This window comes from Procambarus clarkii, chromosome 63, assembly GCF_040958095.1.
Source record: "Procambarus clarkii isolate CNS0578487 chromosome 63, FALCON_Pclarkii_2.0, whole genome shotgun sequence".
NCBI lineage: Eukaryota > Metazoa > Arthropoda > Malacostraca > Decapoda > Cambaridae > Procambarus > Procambarus clarkii.
In genome coordinates, this window is record NC_091212.1 from 9,385,316 (window position 1) to 9,410,101 (window position 24,786).

At 45.9% G+C, this 24,786-nt stretch overlaps 1 long non-coding RNA gene across 1 annotated transcript; it reads right to left on the minus strand.

The window, feature by feature from the left end:
- Positions 1-6,192: 6,192 nt before the first annotated feature.
- On the minus strand, positions 6,193-18,467 carry LOC123769562 (uncharacterized). Its single transcript, XR_011223565.1, has 2 exons — positions 18,268-18,467; positions 6,193-8,304 (listed from the first exon to the last, which is right to left on the minus strand). It is a non-coding gene; the product is annotated as an uncharacterized lncRNA (long non-coding RNA).
- Positions 18,468-24,786: the final 6,319 nt, after the last annotated feature.

Genomic DNA, 24,786 nt, shown 5'->3' on the forward strand with positions numbered 1-24,786 from the left:
CTACAGGATCCCTTTCCCAATCCGATTTCGCAATCTCAACACCATCTAGCTCGTATCTTGTAATTCTATCTTCATTACCTAGCCTCAAAACCTTATATTTGTCAGCATTAAACTGCATCTGCCAATCATATTGCTGCTCAAACCTGAATCTAAATCATTTATATATAATCTGAATAACAGAGATCCAAGGACAGAGCCTAGAGGCACTCCACTTACAACATTTTCCCAGTCTGACTTTTCCCCATTTATACTAAATCTTTGTTCCTTAGATATAGCCATGCCATAATCCAATTTAATATAGTTCCCCCCAATACCATGCCCTCTATCTCTTTAATCAGTCTTTCATGTGTCACTGTATCAAAAACTTCGCTAAAGTCAAGGTAGACAACATCACACACCTTACCGCAATCAACTGCTTCAACTATGCTGGAAAAAAGTGATAGCAAATTTGTTAAACATGAACGGCAGTTTGTAAAACCGTGTTGAACATAAGAACATAAGAATCAAGGTAACGGAAGAGGGCCTATTGGCCCATACCAGGAAGCTCCTATTTATAACCACCCAAAGTAAATCATATATTAATTTATGTTTTTCAGGATGAAGACGAATGGTATTTGCAATTATTGATTCAAGTAACGTTACCCACAATTGACGTTATGCTAATTGGCCAATAGTTTGACTCAAGTGATCTATCTCCTTTATTGAAAAAAATATATGCGAGGAGACAAGGAGTGTGGTGGTGTGAGGAGACCAGAAATGTGGCTGTGTGAGGAGACCAGGAGTGTGGTGGGGTGAGGAGACAAGGAGTGTGGTGGTGTGAGGAGACCAGGAATGTGGCTGTGTGAGGAGACCAGGAGTGTGGTGGGGTGAGGAGACCAGGAGTGTGGTGGGGTGAGGAGACTAGTAGTGTAATGGTGTGAGGAGACCAGGAGTGTGGTGGTGTGAGGAGACCAGGAGTGTGGTGGTGTGAGGAGACCAGGAGTTTGGTGGTTTGTGGAGACCCGGAGTGTGGTAGTGTGAGGAGACCAGGAGTGAGGTGGTGTGAGGAGACCAGGAGTTTGGTGGTGTGAGGAGACCAGGAGTGTGGTGGTGTGAGGAGACCAGGAGTGTGGTGGTGTGAGGAGACCAGGAGTGTGGTGGTGTGAGGAGACCAGGAGTGTGGTGGTGTGAGGAGACCAGGAGTGTGGTGGTGTGAGGAGACCAGGAGTGTGGTGGTGTGAGGAGACCAGGAGTGTGGTGGTGTGAGAAGACCAGGAGTGTGGTGGTGTGAGGAGACCAGGAGTGTGGTGGTGTGAGGAGACCAGGAGCGTGGAGGTGTGAGGAGACCAAGAGTGTGGTGGTGTGAGGAGACTAGGAGAGTGGTGGTGTGAGGAGACCAGGAGTGTGGTGGTGTGAGGAGACCAGGAGTGTGGTGGTGTGAGGAGAACAGGAGTGTGGTGGTGTGAGGAGACTAGGAGCGTGGAGGTGTGAGGAGACCAGGAGTGTGGTGGTGTGAGGAGACCAGGAGAGTGGTGGTGAGAGGAGACCAAGAGTGTGGTGGTGTGAGGAGACCAGGAGTTTGGTGGTGTGAGGAGACCAGGAGTGTGGTGGTGTGAGGAGACCAGGAGTGTGGTGGTGTGAGGAGACCAGGAGCGTGGAGGTGTGAGGAGACCAAGAGTGTGGTGGTGTGAGGAGACTAGGAGAGTGGTGGTGTGAGGAGACCAGGAGTGTGGTGGTGTGAGGAGACCAGGAGTGTGGTGGTGTGAGGAGAACAGGAGTGTGGTGGTGTGAGGAGACTAGGAGCGTGGAGGTGTGAGGAGACCAGGAGTGTGGTGGTGTGAGGAGACCAGGAGAGTGGTGGTGAGAGGAGACCAAGAGTGTGGTGGTGTGAGGAGACCAGGAGTTTGGTGGTGTGAGGAGACCAGGAGTGTGGTGGTGTGAGGAGACCAGGAGTGTGGTGGTGTGAGGAGACCAGGAGTGTGGTGGTGTGAGGAGACCAGGAGTGTGGTGGTGTGAGGAGACCAGGAGAGTGGTGGTGAGAGGAGACCAGGAGTGTGGCTGTGTGAGGAGACCAGGAGTGTAATGGAGTGAGGAGACCAGGACTGTGGTGGTGTGAGGAGACCAGGAGTGTGGTAGCGTAAGGAGACCAGGAGTGTGGAGGTGTGAGGAGACCAGGAGTGTGGTGGTGTGAGGAGACCAGGAGTGTGGTGGTGTGAGGAGACCAGGAGTGTGGTGGTGTGAGGAGACCAGGAGTGTGAGGAGACCAGGAGTGTGGTGGTGTGAGGAGACCAGGAGTGTGAGGAGACCAGGAGTGTGGTGGTGTGAGGAGTCCAGGAGTGTGGCGGTGTGAGGAGACCAGGAGTGTGGTGGTGTGAGGAGACCAGGAGTGTGGCGGTGTGAGGAGACCAGGAGTGTAGCGGTGTGAGAAGACCAGGAGTGTGAGGAGACCAGGAGAGTGGTGGTGTGAGGAGACCAGGAGAGTGGTGGTGTGAGGAGACCAGGAGTGTGAGGAGACCAGGTGGGTGGCGGTGTGAGGCTCGTAGCTGTTCCTGAAGATCCGGGATGATTTCTATTTAACCTTCCTGTCGTAGTTTGCACAAGTCCTCATAGTGAATTACCAATTCAGCTGTTGTCATAGTTTGTCTGTACTTTGGTTAAAGATGGCAGTTTATATTAAGATGGCAGTTTATATAAAGATGGCAGTTTATATAAAGATGGCAGTTTATATTAAGATGGCAGTTTATATAAAGATGGCAGTTTATATAAAGATGGCAGTTTATATAAAGATGGCAGTTTATATAAAGATGGCAGTTTATATAAAGATGGCAGTTTATATAAAGATGACAGTTTATATAAAGATGGCAGTTTATATAAAGATGGCAGTTTATATAAAGATGGCAGTTTATATAAAGATGGCAGTTTATATAAAGATGGCAGTTTATATAAAGATGGAAGACGTTGTTTTTCCTGATCGCACTTATGTGTGTTGCTTGCCTCCGGAGACTAGCATCTTCACAGCGGAGCTTTATGCTATTCTCTATGCTCTTCGTCTCCTACTCTCTCGTTGTCAATCTTCCTTTGTAGTTGTTGTTGACTCTCGTAGTGCCCTCATGGCTCTCGGGTCCTTTAATCCGGTTCATCCAGTAGTTGTCGAGATCCAGCATTGACTGTTTCTTGTTCACAGTAAATTTAAGTCGGTTGAGTTTTGTTGGATTTCCAGTCATATTGGTGTCTCTTTAAATGAGCATGCGAATGCTGACGCCAGGGAAGCTGTCCGCTCTTGTCCCATCTCTCGTAAAGGCATTCCTTATTCCGATTTTTACCCGGTTATCCATTCCTCCATGCTTACCCGTTGGCAGGCTTGTTGGTCGTCTGTTACTGGTAACAAACTACGTTCTTTTAAAGGTTGTGTGTCCTCGTGGCCCTCCTCCTGCCACCGTAACCGGCGATGGGAAACGGCTCTGGCGAGGTTGTGTATTGGCCATACTCGCTTAACTCATGGTCACTGGATGGAGCGCTGCCCTGCTCCTTATTGTCCTAATTGCATTGTCCCTCTTACAGTCGTGCATATCCTTGTTGAGTGTCCTGACTTCCGGAACGAGTGTGTGTCTTGTTTTCCGACCGTCCCTCGCGGTCGCTTGTCTCGATAGTATTCTCGGTGACTCGGATACTTTTTATACCGTTCGTCTTATGCGTTTCTGTTCTCGTATTGGCGTCCTTGGTGATATTTAGCGCCCTCTGATAATCCCGCACATTTAATGGTGCTACATAACCTTCCCCGTTTGGTGCCTTCTTTTTGATAATTACTTACTTACTTCTAGTAGGGTGGACGTATGTCGCTCTGGTCCGGGTTTAGTGGCCATATTTGTGTTAATTGACTGCTAGGATATTTATTATGATGCAGTAGTGTATACCGTGAATCTGTTCTACCGCTGTGATCATTTATACCAGGTGGTAGGTGCTAGTACATGTATTAGTGAGATGTTTACCTGAGAATCTTAAGTGATGCCATTGTGCTGTGTATGATATTGATTCCCCATTTGTTAATGATTGTGACAGCACCACCCTGTATTGGTATTAGCAGCATAATAGGTACTAGTGTCCTACTGTGCCAGGATAGAGTCTGGTGTCAGCTAGTGCTGCTGATTGTTTGCAGTTTTGAGACCTGTTGTTGATCATACAAAGGTTTGAGAAGCTGGATTAAGTAATAGAATGTGAATGGTAGTGATTGTAGTTTTTTCGTATGATGTTATGGACTTATGTTTTATGCCCAGTAAACTGGAATATTTTTTACTAGCCATCATTACCCTATAAAACTATTGATATTTAGCCAGGATATGTTTTCCAGCGATGCTGTAGGTACATTCCTCCATTAACAAATAAGTGGGGGAACCCATCTTGAGGTTATCTTGAGATGATTTCGGGGCTTTAGTGACCCCGCGGCCCGGTCCTCGACCAGGCCTCCACCCCCAGGAAGCAGCCCGTGACAGCTGACTAACACCCAGGTACCTATTTACTGCTAGGTAAGAGGGGCATTCAGGGTGAAAGAAACTTTGCCCATTTGTTTCTGCCTCGTGCGGGAATCGAACCCGCGCCACAGAATTACGAGTCCTGCGCGCTATCCACCAGGCTACGAGGCCCCTTAACAGCAACTCTGTTTTCTTTCCTTACTGAGTCTGAAATACACCTGTTTTAAGTTTCGCGGATTGAACTGGTAATAGCAAAAATATAAGAATGAGTTAAAGTGGAAGACGAGAGCTGAAACTCGGTAACGACTTTGATTTTTTTTACATCTGAAATACGGCGGATTTATATTTTAAGAAAGTTGGGTTAATAGTAACGAAATTACAAAAGGAAATTAAGGTGGAGGACAGGAGCTGGAGCTCAGTAACTAGCTATTTTTGTTAATACGTTTGAAATAACTACCTTTTCAATTTTGTGAAAATCATGTTGATAGTAGTACAACTACACCTATAAACATTAAGAGGCTGGTCCAAGAACTAGCATTTGATATTATTAATTACTTAGCACACTCATAATTAACATATCCTCTGAAAATGGATAACCTTCGGCCTTAATTTATCTCTTAAACGGGTACAGTTTTTTTTATTATATTTTCTCTACAACAATTCCTTAAGACACCAGCGAGTATTTTTCCTCTTAAGAATTCCTTAACACCACAGCGGGGACATTTTCTCTATAAGAATTACTTAACACTGCAGCAGGAACAGTTCCATATAAGAATTCCTTAGGAATGCAGCAGGAACATTTTCTCCATAAGACCGCGTGAGTATTTTACCCCAAAGAATTCCTTAACACCACAGTCGGAACATTTTCAGCACCGACGACTTTTCTCCATAAGAATTTCTTAATAGTGCAGTGTGAACATTTCGATGTAAGAATTCCTAAATACCATAGCGAGGAATTTTCCCCATAAGAATTCCTTAAGACCACAGTGAGCACATTTCCAGAAACAAAATGTTCCTGCTAAGGTGTCATACCATTTACTGACATGATGCTGCGTGACTGCATTGCTGTGTGATCTGAACAAGACTACATAGTCATGTGATATAAACAAAAATGCATGGCCGTGTGATGTAAACAAAAATGCATGGCCGTGTGATGTAAACAAAACAGTATGGCCACCAAAACAGTATGGCGTTTCTATGCCCGAAACGCTTTGCGTAATAGTGGCTTTAGGCATTGTATGTACTAGCTCTACCTATAAGTCAACCAATCTTTGTAAAAATTTATTGTATGTATGTACCTTACCTAAATAAACATTTTATTTTTTTTTTATGATGTAAAGAAAAAATATTTGGCCACGTGATGTAAAAAAAACAACAATTATGTGGCCAAGTGATGTAATAAACTATATGGCCATGTAGAGGGACTAGGTACTTGGACAGTACAGGACAGTACGGAGCAGGAACAAAACTACATGGCTACATGGACCGGGGATCGATCCTCGGCGATTACGGAAACAAATGAGCAAAAATTGTTTCACCCTGATACCCCTGTTACCTAGCAGTAAATATTTACCTGGGAGTTAGAAAGCTGCTACGGGCTGCTTCCTGTGTGTGTATTCACCTAGTTGTGCTTGCGGGGGTTAAGCTCTGCTCTTTCGGCCCGCCTCTCAGCTGTCAATCAATCAACTGTAACAAACTATTAACTAATTTTTTTCACACACACACACACACACACACACACACACACACACACACACACACACACACACACACACACACACACACACACACACACACACACACACAAAGAAGCAGCCTGTAACAGCTGTATAACTCCCAGGTACTTATTTACTGCTAGGTAACAGCGCATCAGGGTGAAAAACTCTGCCCATTGTTTCTCGCCGGCGTTGGGAATCGAACTCGGGTCACAGGATTACGTGTAAAGCGTGCTGTCCACACAGCCACCGGCGCCTGCCCGCCCGCGCATGTGTGTGTGTGTGTGTGTGTGTGTGTACTCACCTAGTTGTGCTTGCAGGTGTTGAGCTCTGGCTCTTTGGTCAGAGAGCTCTCTCTCACACACACACACACACACACTTGTGTGTGTGAACAAATCAGTTGATTGACAGTTGAGAGGCAGGCCAAAAGAGCCAGAGCTCAACCCCCGAAAGCACAACCAGGTGAATACGTGTAGACAATACTGCAAGGCTACATGATATAAACTAAACTACATGACTGTGATGTAAAGAAAACCATATGGTCACATTATGTGAACAAAACTGCATAGCCACGTGATATAAACAACACTGCATAGTCACCTAATGTAAAATAAACTGCATGATCATGTGATGTAAACAAAACTATATGGCCACGTGATGTAAACAAAACTTCATGGCCACGTGTTGACAAAACTTTATGGCTACGTGATGTAAAAAAAAACTGCATGGCCACGTAATGTAAACAAAAATACATTGCTACATGATGTAAATAAAACACATGGTCACGGGCTGATAGTTGCAAGGGAATTATACAAGTAAAACATTTGCCTATAAATGGTCTTCACGACTCGCTGTCTCGTTTTATACCTGTGTTTTGTGGATTGTCAGTTCCTATTATCCGGTGTATGAAGCTTCAATGTTGTTATCCAGGGTGTGGACTGTCAAAGCCTATTATCCAGAGAATGTACTGCCAAAGCCTTTTATCCAGAGTGGAATGTACACTCACATTATCCAGAGTGTGTACTGTCAAAGCCTATTATCCAGAGAATGTACTGCCAAAGCCTTTTATCCAGAGTGGAATGTCAACTCACATTATCCAGAGTGTGTACTGTCAAAGCCTATTATCCAGAGAATGTACTGCCAAAGCCTTTTATCCAGAGTGGAATGTCAACTCACATTATCCAGAGTGTGTACTGTCAAAGCCTATTATCCAGAGAATGTACTGCCAAAGCCTTTTATCCAGAGTGGAATGTCAACTCACATTATCCAGAGTGTGTACTGTCAAAGCCTATTATCCAGAGAATGTACTGCCAAAGCCTTTTATCCAGAGTGGAATGTCAACTCACATTATCCAGAGTGTGTACTGTCAAAGCCTATTATCCAGAGAATGTACTGCCAAAGCCTTTTATCCAGAGTGGAATGTCAACTCACATTATCCAGATTGTGTACTGTCAAAGCCTATTATCCAGAGAATGTACTGCCAAAGCCTTTTATCCAGAGTGGAATGTCAACTCACATTATCCAGATTGTGTACTGTCAAAGCCTACTGCCCAGAGCAGGTGTTGCAGTTGAGGTCCCGATTGTTAGTGGTATCCACCACCCTGTACACACAGGGAACAGTCGTATTTGAGGGCTTCTCGTCCCCGGCCGTTTTATTCCAAAATGTATTATTCCGACACCCGCACTTTTTATCCTCCTCGAAAGTCACTGCCAGGATTATTGTTGAATTATCCTTTTCATTTTCAATTTTCATATTCACTGTTTTATTCTGCCGCGGTTTTACAACAAGCATCATTTCTTCTGAATGATGTGAGTCGTATGGGCAAGGGTTTAGTTCCTCCTTGCATCTCCTGATGGAGAAGTAAGCAAGCTTCCCAGATTCCTTCACAAGTGAACTATGATCTAGCCAGTCAATGTGATGACAGTTGTTATATAACAAATTGAACATCGTTGAAATTTTAAAATAAGTTTCCCTAGGCACGTCTTTATTATGAGCAGCAGTGCTAGGGACACTGGTGGTAGTGCTGTTCAAAGTCGTCTGGGATTCCTGTGTTGCTGGCTTAGAGGAACTACACATGGTGAACATGAAGGCCGCCGTCACCACCACGCCCACCAACGCAGCAGCCACGATTGTACATAATCTGTAGTAATATATAAGTAAATAATTAATACAATTGAAAAAAACACTCACATGCAAACATATTTACTTCACCCAACTACTTAACATACCTAACTACTCAGCTGTCCACAACTGTTGACTAATCTAGAAATTATTTGTTCGCGTTTGTTATTAATTATCCCCGGGAACTATCACACTAAGAATTATCAAAGCAAAAGACTCCTGTGTGGAATACATATTTTCACAGTTCAAAATCAAGGGTACAGACCCAAACTCAACAATATTTTTTCTACCACAGACGAAATCATACATTTACAATGGTAACCAGCATATATACATTTTCTTCTGTTCTCCATGGACAAGGGTTAGAGATCTGTTATACGTATAGCTCGGTGATTTATTTGAACAATGAACCACAGAAGGTGAGTGTAGTGCTTTTAAAATGCACTTCCATATACTGGGAGTGGCCTACAAAATTCCAAACATTTTTCGAGTTTGGTCGCTCATTCATTCCTGTGTAAGATTCCGATTTGACTTCCCTTATGTCTGACTCGTTCAAGGTAAATATATCAAGTTTGCCTGGTTCATCATTTCTTCTCATTCTTGTGGGCCCCTTGACACGTTGGCTTCGAAAGTTCCTTGTTGTCATTTCTAATATTTTGGCTCTCCATGTTTCTGAACATCCTTGTGGTTCTCTATTTTCCAAGTCTACCTCTCCATGCTTGAAGTCAACCATGATTAACAGTTTAGATTTCTTGCTTCAGACAAAGTTGAGTAATGTGTTGAGTAATTAGAGGTATATAATTTTTGGTAGTAGAACCCCAGGCACAGATACTGTATGTGAGATAAGCATAGAGGAGAGAGTAATAAAGCAATACCAGGGCGAGTAACATCCCAGGAAACAATTTTAGGTTGCCAAAACGTATCTGGAAAGTGTTGGAAAGTATTGGCAACGTTTGTTTTCACGCATTAAATGCGTAATTTTGTGTGGATGTAAATAAGTTTCTAAAACGTATTGCACAAAACGTTGGCTAAAAAATATTTGAAACATTGTGGCAACCTTAAATGTTTCATATTCGTAGTTTTTTATTGCTGTTATTTATATAAATGTAGAAATATAAAAGTATATTTCTACATTTAGTAAAATGAAACAGGGTCATAATAAAGGTTAATTCACCATTTTTACTCATATTCTCAGGAAGAGGTCGAGGAGGAAGGAGGAGGTCGAGGCAGAGGAGGAAGGAGGAGGTCGAGGCAGAGGAGGAAGGAGGATGAGGTAGAGGAGGAAGTTAAAGAGGACGTTGAGGAGTAGGGCGAGGAGGAGTAGGGCGAGGAAGAATGAGGGCGAGGAGGAATGCGGGCGAGGAGGAAGGAGGAGGAGGGCGAGGAGGAAGAAGAAGGAGAGCGAGGAGGAAGGAGGAGGAGGAAGGAAAAGGGCGAAGAGGGAGGAGGAGGAAGGAAAAGGGCGAAGAGGGAGGAGGAGGAGGAAGGAAAAGGGCGAAGAGGGAGAAGGAGGAGGAGGAAGGAGGAGGAGGAAGGAGGAGGAGGAAGGAGGAGGAGGGCGAGGAGGAAGGAGGAGGAGGGCGAGGAGGAAGGAGGAGGGCGAGGAGGAAGGAAAAGGGCGAAGAGGGAGGAGGAGGAGGAAGGCGAGGAGGAAGGAGGAGGAGGAAGGAGGAGGGCAAGGAGGATGGAGGAGGAGGGCGAGGAGAAAGGAGGAGGAGGAGGGCGAGTAGGAAGGAGGAGGCCGAGGAAGGAGGAGGAGGGCGAGGAGGAAGGAGGAGGAGGAGGGCGAGTAGGAAGGAGGAGGCCGAGGAAGGAGGAGGAGGGCGAGGAGGAAGGAGGAGGAGGAGGAGGAGGGAGAGGGAGGAAGAGGCGGGTGAGGAGTAAGGAGAAAGGCGGGAAGGAAGGAGGAGGAGAGCGAGGAGGAAGGAGAAAAAGGAGGGTGAAGAGGAAGGAGGAGAGCGAGGAAGAAGGAGGTGGAGGAAGGAGGGGCAAGGAGGAAGGAGGAGGGGGAGGAGGAAGGGACTAGGAGGAGGAGGAGGAGGCCGAAGAGGAAGGAGGTGGAGGAAGGAAGGCGAGGAGGAGGAGGAAGGAGGAGGGCGAGGAGAAAGGAGGAGGCGAGCGAGGAGGAAGGAGGAAAGAGGAGGAAGGAGGAAAGAGGAGGAAGGAGGAAAGAGGAGGAAGTAGGAAGAGGGCTAGGAAGAAGGAGAGCGAGGAGGAGGGCGAGAAGGAATAGGAGGACGAGGAGGAAGGAGGAAAAATTCCAAGTAGAAGGATGAGGTCGAGGAGGAGGAGATCGAGGAGGAAGGAGGAGATGAAGGAGGAAAGAGGAGGAGGAGGTCGAGGCAGAGGAGGAAGGAGAATGAAAAAGAGGAAGGAGTAGGTCTAAGAGGAAAGAGGAAGAAGGGGGAGAGGAAAGGAGGAGGGGGAAGGAGCAGGACGTCTGGGGGGGGGAAAGGGGAGAATTAGATAATGGAGGAGAAGAGGGGGGGAAAGAATAGCAGGGGGTAGGAGTAGTACAGGTAAGAGGGGGGAGGGGGAAGAGGAGGAGTAAGAGAAAGGGGACGAGAAGGAAGGGGAAGGGGAAGAGGAGGGGGAAGAGAAGGGGGGATGAGGAGGAAGGGGCTGAGCAGGGGAAGGGGTAAGAGAAGGAAGGGGAAGAGCAGGGGGAGGGGTAAGAGAAGGAAGGGGTAGAGCAGGGGGAGGGGTAAGAGAAGGAAGGGGAAGAGCAGGGGTAGACCAGGGGGAGGGGGTGTTGGTCACTACGCGCGGGTATAAACACTGTCCCACCTGGGCGATGGTCTCAAACTCAGACTCAAAGTACACACTAAGGAACGAAGTAATCTTATTTGAATGCGACGAAACCACATTGTCAAAGGACCTTTTCCCACCAGACTACGCCGAGAACAAACATCAAATGATTACTCGAAGCAAGAAGAAAGAAGAAACACCAAATTGAAGAAGAAGAAGACACCACCTGAAGACAGATTGTTTCCACCTTGAATGTAGAAGCACTGCCACCGCCGCCTTCCAGACCCGCCTCCAAGCCTAGCCAGTTGTTGGGTTGTTTGCAGCATCGACGTATTGCCACGCAGCTGGGTTTAGCCCTGGCACTTTTTTCTGCAACTTCAGCATTTCCTCTCACCGACTACTCTTCAGCTGTCCCCACTTCAAGGCTCGCCCCAATGGGCATCTTCTGTATTATTCAGTTCAGCTGACGGTCAGCTGGGTACCAGCTGACCGTTGCCACATCACAACCGTCGCTGCCTCGCCAACCTGCATGTTCACTTAATAATATTAATTTAATTCATTAGTAAAATCAGAGATAAATTAATGTAAAACATTATTATCTAATTCTTTATTTTTCTTGCTGTATTTTATGAAGATGAACACACCATAGTCATCTACCAAGACATGCCTGTTTAATCCAGCGCCCTAACACGTCATGGCAACTCTGTAGGCCTTAAGTGTACATGCCCCAGCCGTCACACTTAACCTGTTACACTCCCTCCCCATCTTCCTCTCTTCCCCCTCCTTCTCATTCCCTTTCTCTTACCCCTCCCCTCTTCTCCTCCTCTTTCCCTTCCTTCACATCCCTCCTCATCCCCCCTTCTCTTACCCCCTCTCCACTCCGCATCCCCCTTCCCTTACCCCCTCCCCCTTCTCTTACCCCTACCCCATTCTCTTTCCCTTTCTCTTACCCCCTCCTCTTCCCATTCCTCCTCATCCCCCTTCTCTTCCCCTTCCTCCTCATTTTCATCCTCCTTCTCTTCCCCAACCTCCCCTCCTCCTCATCCACCCTTCTCTTACCCCTCCCTCTCCTCTTCCCCTTCCTCCTCATCACCGTCTGTTACCCCTCCTTTTCGCCCTCCTCCCCATCCCCCCTTCTTTTACCTCTCCCCCTCCTTACCGCCCCGTTCTCTTACTTCTTCCCCCTACCTTCACCCCTTCCACTTCCCCTTCCTTCTCATCCTCCTTCCCACACTCCTCCTCTTCGCCCTCCCTCCCCCGTTTACCTCTACTACTTCTACCCCTCCTCTTCTCCTCCGTCACTTAGTTCCCCCCTCCCCGAGGTCCTCCTCCTTCCTCCTCTACCTCATCCTCCTTCCTCCTAGCCCTCCTCCTCCTTCCGTTCCTTATTCCTCGCCTTCCTCCTCCTCCTTCCTCCTAGCCCTCCTCCTCCTTCCGTTCCTTATTCCTCGCCTTCCTCCTCCTCCTCCTTCCTCCTCGCCCTCCTTCCTCCCTCCTCACCCTCCTTCCTCCTCGCCCTTCTCCTCCTCTTTCCTCCTCGCCCCCCTCCTCCTCCTTCCTCCTCGCCCTCCTCTTCCTCCTTCCTCCTCGCCCTCCTCACCCTCCTTCCTCCTCGCCCTTCTCCTCCTTCCTCCTTGCCCTCTTTTTCCTCCTTCCTCCTCGCTCTTCTTCTCCCTCCTCCTTCCTCCTCGTCTTCATCCTCCTTCCTCCTCGCCCTCCTCCTAGCTCCTTCCACTCCAGTGGGACTCCACCCACCAGTGGTGGGTGTTGTCCAAAGATTGTTAATCTTCACTTGTGGTTTATGCAAGTATAGGCTTATAGCATGGACACGAGTTCTCTCACATTGACAGTGGCTTGATGAAAAACGCAGACTAACCTCACACTTATCTGGCGCCCTCGGGAAGTGGAGATATTTGAGATGTATATATATCTCGAAGTCTCTACTTCTTTTGTAGGGTCTGATGGTGTAATGGGTTAAAGTGTACTAGTTATGGCAGCTACTGGAAGGTAGTTGTGCTTTCTGGGTTCGAGTCCCACTGGTGGGTGTTGTCCAAAGATTGTTAATCTTCACTTGTGGTTTATGCAAGTATAGGCTTATAGCATGGACACGAGTTCTCTCACATTGACAGTGGCTTGATGAAAAACGCAGACTAACCTCACACTTATCTGGCGCCCTCGGGAAGTGGAGATATTTGAGATGTATATATATCTCGAAGTCTCTACTTCTTTTGTAGGGTCTGATGGTGTAGTGGGTTAAAGCGTACTAGTTATGGCAGCTACTGGAAGGTAGTTGTGCTTTCTGGGTTCGAGTCCCACTGGTGGGTGTTGTCCAAAGATTGTTAATCTTCACTTGTGGTTTATGCAAGTATAGGCTTATAGCATGGACACGAGTTCTCTCACATTGACAGTGGCTTGATGAAAAACGCAGACTAACCTCACACTTATCTGGCGCCCTCGGGAAGTGGAGATATTTGAGATGTATATATCTCTCGAAGTCTCTACTTCTTTTGTAGGGTCTGATGGTGTAGTAGGTTAAAGCGTACTAGTTATGGCAGCTACTGGAAGGTAGTTGTGCTTTCTGGATTCGAGTCCCACTGGTGGGTGTTGTCCAAAGATTGTTAATCTTCACTTGTGGTTTATGCAAGTATAGGCTTATATATATATATATATATATATATATATATATATATATATATATATATATATATATATATATATATATATATATATATATATATATATATATATATATATATATATATCTTTTTTTTTTAAATTACATAATCAAAATATATGTATGTCGGATATTTCAACAGGAGGTTCAGTAGTGTAGAGTCTTATATAATGTTGACGCAAATGAGATATTTGTCAGTTCATGCTGTATGTTCCCCCCCCCCACTCCCCCTTGTTTCATACGAATGGGAGATAGTGGATTTCATTCATTTCTATGCTCAATAAACGCTCTTTGGTTGGACACTAAATGTGAGGTCCAAATAGGTAAGGTGTGAAAATAGCACCTTTTGAATATTGAAGGAGTGAAATGATTGAAGTGCATTAATGGATAAATGGAGATGAATGGGGGTATTAATTGAAAAGGAGATAGACCTTCTGCATAGATTGGACGTAAATAGGAGATCCTGTATGGGAACCATTACAAAGACCTTCTGCAATATGATTTCTTATGTTCAATATGTGATCTTAGCTAGAAAAGGATCTTTGAAAAACGGGAAACAATATGAAAATGGGTTTAAAACGGGATTAATGTGGGAAGAGGAATACGCCTGTGCAGGTCACTGTACGAGCAATCACTCGCCGTGGTAACAAAAAACAGGCCGGACGGGAGCCGGCCATTTAATCCCCCTGAAGCTTGAGGAAAAAACAAAAAGGATGCGACTTGTCTGGCGGACAAATCGTTGCCATTCAAAAAACGAAAATGGCTGTGACTTGTCCGGCGGACAAATCGATGCCGTGGGAAAAAAACAAAACGGTTGCGACTTCTCCGGGTTTCCACTACTGGGGTATGACTGTTGGGGGATTCTGTGAGGATACCCGGAGCTCTGACGTAGAACACAAGAGTTTTTTTTTAATCCAAATAAGGCCCCGGGGAAATAACTACTTATTGTCCCTGAGGGAGGTATATTGCTGGTGGCTACCTGAACCCTCCCCCTGCAGGTGATTATCTTTGGAACACGATCTAGGGAAAATATGGTTGGGTGACTGGCATGTAAAATGAGGGGACCCCAAAATAAATGAGAGTCTCAACCCTATTTTATTTATTAGTTTTTGACCTGCTTATTGATACTGCGACCTTATTAAGAGGGGGGAGGGGAATAAAATAGGGACTCGCATTTTTCATTATTGGGGTGAAATGCAGGCATCACCTTTTATTTCAAATACAGGCATCAGGAATTACTGAGAGATATACTGCCCTATTTATTTACATAAACAGATAATTTTGTTACTAAAATACTCAAAAAATATAAACATCTCGCGCTTTATTCCATTCCCTTGTGCTTGTTTCTTATTTAGAAACACTATAATTTTTATTGCAACACCAGTCTCTCTCAACACATGATTAAACATACAACATTGCCAGGTGCAGAATACCAACAAGGCACAACTAGGCGAGACCATGCAGATACCCCCAGCCCCCCGGACGTCTAGTCGGTCCGATACTGCCCAATCGTTTTACGAAAAGAAATTCCCTTCTTGTCTCTCTTCTTACTACTTGTCGCCACTACATAGTATCCTCTGCCGCAACTACATGGTACAGTATGTCGCCAACATGGTCTAATATTGTGGGTAGGTTGGTGGTGGTGTCGCGTTGTTGATCCTTCTTTACAGACAACCCAACCCACAACTCGGTGGAGTGCTTATACTTTACCAGGAGATCACACTGGGCGCTTCTGGCTCTTGGAGAGGGGCTCAACGTCACACATTTAGGGGATGCGGCTCCAACATTTAGCCACGTTGTAACGTGTACACACCCACTCGAGCCACTGTGACTCCCTACTCTCTCCTTATGAGATTTGATCTCCTCAATCCCCTTTGAGTTATCAGTATTACCTTCTACCCTGTCCACAGCATTGGTTTTTGGTTCTCTCTCTCTCTCTCTCTCCTTCTTTACTACCTCCTGGGAAGCCTCGCTAGGACAGGGTCAAACACCAGCAAATTTGAATACATTTACTGGTTTGAGCACATACACAATACATATACACATATAATAATAATGAATCCTATACTCTACACTATTTCAGTCAGGTTGCACTCCAACACCATCAGAACTCTATCCTCAGCTTATCAAGTGGTATCCTATCTCCTGGTTGACCACCTAATATTACCAACCTCCTCAAGTAGGTCAAGTCGTATAATACAATGTTGCACTATCAGCAAGAGAATATATATATGTAAACATGTTCAAGGAAAATCAGCGTATGAATGCAACAACATATATCAGTATAAATGTTCCTTGATACACAACAATGATCAATCGATCACTCTATCAATCCTAGAACACATACATCTGTAGGTAATCCAGCCTACGACTGTAACTCTATGCTTCAGTATAAGCACTCCTTGGCACGAAATTGGCAAACAAGCACTCGCCTTTCACTGCGTCTTGCACGCTAATGACAGCCAAACACTATCACCTCCCTACAAGTAATCATTCAGAACTTCCCTTCCACATCTGGAAGTTCACTACCCTGATCTCTTCAGGTTCTTCCAGGTTTAACTACCAGGATCCTCTGCAGCTCCTTCAGGCTGCTACCATGAAGTTTCCTCGAACAACTATGGTGCTTCACCACCTCTACAGAAGCACGTGACACTCTTCTTCACTGCTTCTCCTCACAGCTCGAGGTCCTCTCCTCCACTACCTTGGAGTCTCATCAACTACTCCCTCTGTGCTGGCTTCGAAGTTCTCAACAACTTCTTCCCCAAAGACAAACCTGCAACCCATTGGCACTCCAATAAAAATGTTTCCCCTTAAACACATAAACAAAAATAACCACACAATATGTTTGCCTCCAACATCTATCTGCTCTCTACATACAATGAGAGTGGACTCCCCCGTTTTGGGCCGGTCCATGCTCCACCTCGCCTGGCGGGCCTCACTCACTCTGGGAGGGTCCTCTGCCGTCGGGAGCTCTCAGTCACCTGCCAGCGCTCAGAGAGGACGGACGTCGCTTCGTGTTCCTCCCTCTCCACTCTTATTTTATGCCTTCTGCCTTATCAAAACATGTCTAACTTATCAATAAACATTGCTACTGTCGCTGGGCACACGACCAACTACAAGCAATCACTATGAACTGGCTTAAATCGTGCTTACCACAGATTGTCTGGTAGAGGATGCTCCTCCCTCTGACAGAGCCTGGTCAGGGCACTCCCACCGCCCACGATAATGTCTCTGGGCGGCTTAATAAACACTCCTCGCCGTCCAGGACTTGAGACCACAACGTTCCCAGCTCAATTCCACAGCTGGCACGTCTGCACATTTCTCTTCTCTTGGAGATATATCACTAGGGGTTCCTTTCTGACAGGAGCTCAAACGGAGCGCGGCTTCCCCCTGCAATGTTTGGCACTCAAGTGAGATCAAAGCCCTCCAGAAGCAAGCCTCACACCTCCAGCAAAATATCCACATCTCCTAACCAGTCATTTATCTATTTTCTTATTCACTGCCCATAATCAAAAATTGTTCATCATATCCAACCAGCTACTTTACATCAGTGTCTTCACCTCCATATTTCCCAGACCTTATAGTCAGGTCAGGCTTGATAGAATAATTCTCAAGGGGAGACTCGTTTTTCGGCTGCCAGGGATCATAACAATGGTACAGTGCGTCGCCACTGCTCGGTACAGTGCGTCGCCACTGCTCGGTACAGTGCGTCGCCACTGCTCGGTACAGTGCGTCGCCACTGCTCGGTACAGTGCGTCGCCACTACGCGGTACAGTGCGTCGCCACTGCTCGGTACAGTGCGTCACCATTGCGCGCTACAGTGCATCGCCACTACGCGGTACAGTGCGTTGCCACTGCGCAGTACAGTGCGTCGCCACTGCACGGTACAGTGCGTCGCCACTGCACGGTACAGTGCGTCGCCACTGCACGGTACAGTGCGTCTCCACTACACGATACAGTGCGTCTCCACTACACGATACAGTGCGTCTCCACTACACGGTACAGTGTCTCCACTACACGGTACAGTGCGTCTCCACTACACGATACAGTGTCTCCACTGCACGGTACAGTGTCTCCACTGCACGGTACAGTGCGTCTCCCCTGTACGGTACAGTGCGTCTCCACTACACGGTACAGTGCGTCTCCACTACACGATACAGTGCGTCTCCACTACATGGTACAGTGTGTCACCACTACATAGTACAGTCTCTCCCCCCTACATCGTACAGTGCCTCTCCACTACACGGTACAGTGTGTCACCACTACACGGTACAGTGTGTCACCACTACACGGTACAGTGTGTCACCACTACATAGTACAGTCTCTCCCCCCTACATCGTACAGTGCCTCTCCACTACACGGTACAGTGTGTCACCACTACACGGTACAGTGTGTCTCCAGTACACGGTACAGTGTGTCTCCAGTACACGGTACAGTGTCTCCCCACTACATGGTACAGTCTCTCCCCCCTACATGGTACAGTGTGTTGCCACTACGGTCCACGCTGGGTATACATGGGGGTATTTCAGTTGTCAGTATAAGCAAGAGGAACATACCAACCTTGGCGTCTGCCTGCAGGTGGTCGTCACTGACGTTGTTGTTCCCGGAGTCGTAGTAGTGGGACACTCGCAGTATCCTTCAGTGTAATCCTGATTCCTGGAAAATATAGGCATGGTAGGGTTAGCCTTAGGCGAGGCTGAGGCTTCGCTAGGCACCACTGGGCTCGGCTACGAGCAGCATGCTGCCGCCAAGGCTGGCGTGGGACTGGTCATGTCTTGCAGGAAGCTGGCTATCTGATGATCTTGGATGGGGGCGGGGCGCGGGGTGCGTAAACCTGTTACGTTTGTAGTTTTTTTTTTCCAGGGATATTCCTGCGCGGGTCCTAAGCCTCTGGCTCCCCCACGAAGTGTTGCATGTTTCTGTTTTACATGGCGGAGTGAGAGTTTTTATGACTCGTATGGTCGCTTCAGTAAGATTTTGCCCCATGTGTTTAACAACAACTTCTGCTCTGTTGAATCTAAATTGAAATTTTATTGGGTTTGTAACTGTGCACTGTGTTAACATTTGTAGTTGATGTCTGGGGTTCACTTTCGTTGGTATTAAATGGGGGGTTGTCGTTAATTTGTAGTGAATAGTGGGAATTGTTGTTAGTTTGTAGTGAATGAGGTTTGTTGTTGGTGTTATGAATGGGGGCTGTGGAGTCAACCACCTCCATTGGTTTTAGTGTGGGGTCCTCCACAGCCTACAGACTGACTGTGGGGTCCTCCACAGCCCACAGAATGAATGTGGAGTCCACCACAGTCCACAGGATGGGTATCGGATCCACCACAGTCCAAAGATGAAAACTATGGACCCATATGGCATCCACATTATTCTTAGAATTTGAAAAGATAAAGTGAATCATTGTGACAAATTGCCAGCATGCGCGTGAGTGAAAGGCTTTTGCATGTGCTTGACCCATATGGGGTCCACCTCAGCCCATTGAATATGATGAGGTCCATAACAAAAATGGATGCCTTCCATTCACATATTAATGGACAAATTCGACAAAGAATTCTAACACTGCTTATAATTAGCGGTTGTCGGAAAATCCGACACCATTTAATAATCATACAGACAGATAAGAGCTGTGTTGTATAAACAAGTTACCCATAGAAAACGTAACTTGTAGTGGAATTACCGTCTAAGAAAACGGGATATCATCACCACATACTATTATAATTCACCAGCTATTCTGCTGGGAATTATTCTTAAATACATTAGTCTTTGGACTTTACCATCATAAAAACATCTTATATAAATTAACTTAATTATCAATATTAAAGTAGAGTAAATGTGACCCTTCTATCACTTTCTGAAATGTGGACAATGTAAGCCAGGCGTCAGAGTGGGGAAGGAGGGCAGCCATTGTTATATGAGACCAGAGGCTCACACGGGAGCAAATTCGGCTCCTGTTAAATTTACTTGGACGTAGTGTTATGGAACCCAAAGGTGTACCATTGTCAACACGCTGTCTACAAATACAAGTTAAGTGTCTATCCGAAACCCGTTTATCATTCATTTATGGCCATTAATGTCAGGATATAGGGTTAGCCGGTTAGAACGCGAAATCGCCTCATACTAAAGGTAATTAAGCCAGGTCTTTAATGTTCCATGTACTGTATAGTGTTTTCTCTGATATAGCTTGTCATATATAGGATTCTGGCTTCACAGCTAGCGCACTTTTGACAGGTCAAGACGAGGATGCAAGATTATGTGCACCAGTTACTGGGTGATAGAAGCTACCTCAAAGAGGATAATTTGGTGTCTACACTCTAGTTATACCTGGTGGACTAACCTGCTGTACTATAAGAGAAGGAACCTCATCAATGTATGTAGCTATTACTGTAATTTGATTGGCTGCATATGTGTAATATAAACCCCCCCTAATGTGTAGAGGATCGATTTGTGAGATTATGAGATTATTGCAGAAATACAGTCCACTTAACATTATACAAATTGCTATCGAAGTATATAAATTAACGTAAATATAAATTCATATAAATTAAATAAATATAAATCTCACAGGTCGGTTCCCACAGCGGTATTATATAATGTATACTATTTTTAGTTACTAATCAACCATTGTACCATGTTCCTATATATAATTTATAAATATTAATATTATAATTATTATAATTATAAAATAAAAGGAACAAGACGGCTATAATAGATGGGTCATGAAGAGCAATTAAGCTCATTTTCCCGTAGTCACTGCTTGATAGTAACTGTTAGATACGAACTGTGTAGTGAGGGTGCACTGTAGAGTGACGTCAGTGCACCTTATGGCCGTGAGGGTACAGTGGCGTCAGTGTATACCATGCAGGTGAAGGTACAGTGTACATCATGCCCTTGAAGGCATAGTGAACAATGACATTGTATACCGTGCCCATGATGGTATATTGTACAGTACCGTCAGTGTACATCATGCCCTTGAATGTATAGTGTACAGTGACGTCAGTGTATACCATGCCCTTGAATGTATAGTGTACAGTGACGTCAGTGTATACCATGCTCAATACGTTTCTGTATACAGAGAAGTCAGTGTAAACTGTGCCCTTATCTCAAACCAGTTAGTTGAGCGTCCTTGGGCATTCCTTGGCCAGCGGGGCCACGATTACCAGTCTCAAGGGCGATCCCTTTGAAACAGGAAAATTTTTGACTAGTCAAGAGGACCCAGTGAGCCATGTCAGCTTAACGTGCTAAGGGCGGCGAGTCAGAGGTCAGGTCCATCATCAAGATGGAGGACATTAATCCAGATCAGTCCTTTAATGGGTCAAATGTAACGCACACAAGGGGTCAACGGTTTACACCTCGGCAAGCCACAGTGTAGAACAGAAAAAAGGTGATGCTTTTTCAGCCATCAATATCTCTAAATTATAATGTGTTTTTGTGTGTTCGAAGGGTGGAGGACAAACACGTGGGGCTAGCATCACCTCACTTTGAACCCTGATTCCTGTGGGGTATGTGACGAACATGGTAGGATCCGGGTATAGACTCTTGACACGGTGCCAACAATAATCCCAGATTTTATAATAGATTGACTAAACATTATTATTTTATTTCAGTTTTTCTTAGTATTATTTAAAACATTTCACACTGATGTCCTAAGATTTAAAAACAAACATATAAGTAGGATAACCTTGGGTGCGGTTCACAAGGATAGCCTTGGGAGCTGCACCCAGTTATCTGCCTGGGAAAGGCTCCGGCGGCAGCAGTAGGGTAGTTGTAAGTCAGGGCCGGCGCAGTTGGCCGTCTGACGACAGGACCTGTATTTGAATCTCTGTCTCGCAGCATTCCCAGATGGCGTCCACAAACATGTTTTAGTGGCGTCCACAAACATGTTTTAGTGGCGTCCACAAACATGTTTTAGTGGCGTCCACAAGCATGTTTTAGTGGCGTCCACAAGCATGTTTTAGTGGCGTCCACAAACATGTTTTAGTGGCGTCCACAAACATGTTTTAGTGGCGTCCACAAGCATGTTTTAGTGGCGTCCACAAGCATGTTTTAGTGGCGTCCACAAACATGTTTTAGTGGCGTCCACAAACATGTTTTAGTGGCGTCCACAAGCATGTTTTAGTGGCGTCCAGTGTACTAAACACCTTTCTCCTTCATGCACAGGTCTTCCGAAAGATGATCAAATTGAGCCCTTTTTGCCAATTAATTTGCACTAAATGAAGAAAATAACTGTCACATTCTTGAGTTATTATATATAAACTATATATAATCTCATTTCAGGAAAATGGGGGAGGGGGGGAACCTTCGACAAGCCGCCGGCTTCCTGTCTTCGTCGACGTTACTAGCGGTATTGTAGTAATTAGCAGTAGTAGGCATCTATCAGTTTCAGGAGACCACGGAGTTGCGCTCTGGTTGTCGGTCTGGAGTGGCCTCTCCAGGGCGTAAAGGGAGGGGTAGGTTGATACGGGGGAGAAGCTGTTACCCAAGCAGCAACACCCCACCCCCCTCTCCACGGCACCAAAAGTGTTCAATGGAAAGGCACGCGCCAAAACGATTGGTTCAATCGCCGTCGCAGAAACTGTCAGAATGAGGTTGAACACAGCAACAAACTGCCCTGGGAACTCTAGCTCCGGAGATTACCTCAAGGTTGGTGATAGCACGCACAGGGACTCTAAACCCGGAGACCGCCGTGGTCGGGGCCGGAGAAGAACCACCCCAGCAAGGGGCAAGAACGACCCCAGCCTCTTTCTTGCTCTTGATCTCTATCTTTGTACCTATTTCTGTCCACCTCTGTCTCTCTATCTGTCTGTCTCACTCACTGTCTGGCTCTCTATTTTCCTATCTCTCTTTCACTGTGTCTGAGTATTTGTGTTTCTCCTCTCTGCTTCTCTCCTCTTTCAATGTCTCTCTCATTCTCTCCTCTCTCTCTGTATATGTTTCTCTCCTCTTTTTGTCTTTCTCTTTATCTCTCTGTCTCTCTCTCTCTCTCTCTCTCTCTCTCTCTCTCTCTCTCTCTCTCTCTCTCTCTCTCTCTCTCTCTCTCTCTCTCTCTCTCTCTCTCTCTCTCTCTCTCTCTCTCTCTCTCTCTCTCTCTCTCTCTCTCTCTCTCTCTCTCTCTCTCTCTCTCTCTCCCTCTCTCCCTCTCTCTCACTCCCTCTCTTTCTCTCTCTCTCTCTCTCTCTCTCTCTCTCTCTCTCTCTCTCTCTCTCTCTCTCTCTCTCTCTCTCTCTCTCTCTCTCTCTCTCTCTCTCTCTCTCTCTCTCTCTCCCCCCCCTCTCTCTCTCTCTCTCTCTCTCTCTCTCTCTCTCTCTCTCTCTCTCTCTCTCTCTCTCTCTCTCTCTCTCTCTCTCTCTCTCTCTCTCTCTCTCTCTCTCTCCCTCTCTCCCTCTCTCTCACTCCCTCTCTTTCTCTCTCTCTCTCTCTCTCTCTCTCTCTCTCTCTCTCTCTCTCTCTCTCTCTCTCTCTCTCTCTCTCTCTCTCTCTCTCTCTCTCTCTCTCTCTCTCTGTTTCTGTTTCTCTTTCTCTTTCTGTCTCTCTTTCTCTTTCTGTTTCTCTTTGTCTCTCTTTCTGTTTCTCTTTCTGTCTCTCTCTTTCTCTTTCTGTCTCTCTTTCTGTTTCTGTCTCTCTTTCTCTTTCTATCTCTCTTTCTCTTTGTCTCTCTTTCTCTTCGTCTCTCTTTCTCTTTCTGTCTCTCTATGTCTCTCTGTCTGTCTCTCTATCTCTCTGCCTCTTTCTCGCTCTTGCTCTCTCTCTCTCTGTCTCTCTCTCTTTCTCTTTCTCTTTCTGCTTCTCTTTCTCTTTCTGTTTCTCTTTCTGTCTCTCTTTCTCTTTCTCTTTCTCTTTCTGTCTCTCTTTTTGTCTCTCTTTCTCTTTCTGTCTCTTTCTCTTTCTTTCTCTTTCTTTCTCTTTTCTCTTCACGCCGATTGGCGTGAAGTCACCAGTGGAGTCCCACAGGGCTCTATACTCGGTCCTATCTTGTTTCTGATATATGTAAATGATCTCCCGGAGGGTATCGATTCATTTCTCTCAATGTTTGCGGACGATGCTAAAATTATGAGAAGAATTAAAACAGAAGAGGACTGTTTGAGGCTTCAAGAAGACCTAGACAAGCTGAAGGAATGGTCGAACAAATGGTTGTTTGAGTTTAACCCAACCAAATGTAATGTAATGAAGATAGGTGTAGGGAGCAGGAGGCCAGATACAAGGTAACATCTGGGAGGGGAAATTCTTCAGGAGTCAGAGAAGGAAAAAGACTTGGGGTTGATATCACGCCAGACCTGTCTCCTGCAGCACCTATCAAGTGGATAACATCAGCGGCATATGCCAGGCTGGCCAACATACGAACGACATTCAGAAACTTGTGTAAAGAATCATTCAGAACTTTGTATACCACATATGGCAGGCCAATCCTGGAGTATGCAGCCCCAGCATGGAGTCCATATCTAGTCAAGGATAAGACTAAACTGGAAAAGGTTCAAAGGTTTGCCACCAGACTAGTACCCGAGCTGAGAGGTGTGAGCTACGAGGAGAGACTACGGGAATTTAACCTCACTTCGCTGGAAGACAGAAGAGTTAGGGGGGACACGATTACCACATTCAAGATTCTGAAGGGAATTGATAGGGTAGATTAAGACAGTCTATTTAACACAAGGGGAACACGCACAAGGGGACACAGGTGGAAACTGAGTGCCCAAATGAGCCACAGAGACATTAGAAAGAACTTTTTTAGTGTCAGAGTGGTTGACAGATGGAATGTATTAGGCAGAGATGTGGTGGAGGCTGACTCCATACACAGTTTCAAATGTTGATATGACAGAGCCCAGTAGGCTCAGGAATCTGTACACCAGTTGATTGACAGTTGAGAGGCGGGACCAAAGAGCCAAAGCTCAACCCCCGCAAGCACAAATAGGTGAGTACACACACACATTCCCAGGAAGCAGCCCCAAGCAGCTGTCTAACCCCCAGGTATCTATTTACTGCTAGGTGAACAGCTGCATCAGGATGAAAGAAACTCTGCCCATTTGTTTCTGCCTCTCTGGAAATTGAAGCCGGGTCAATGCGTCGTCGAACGCAATGCATTTG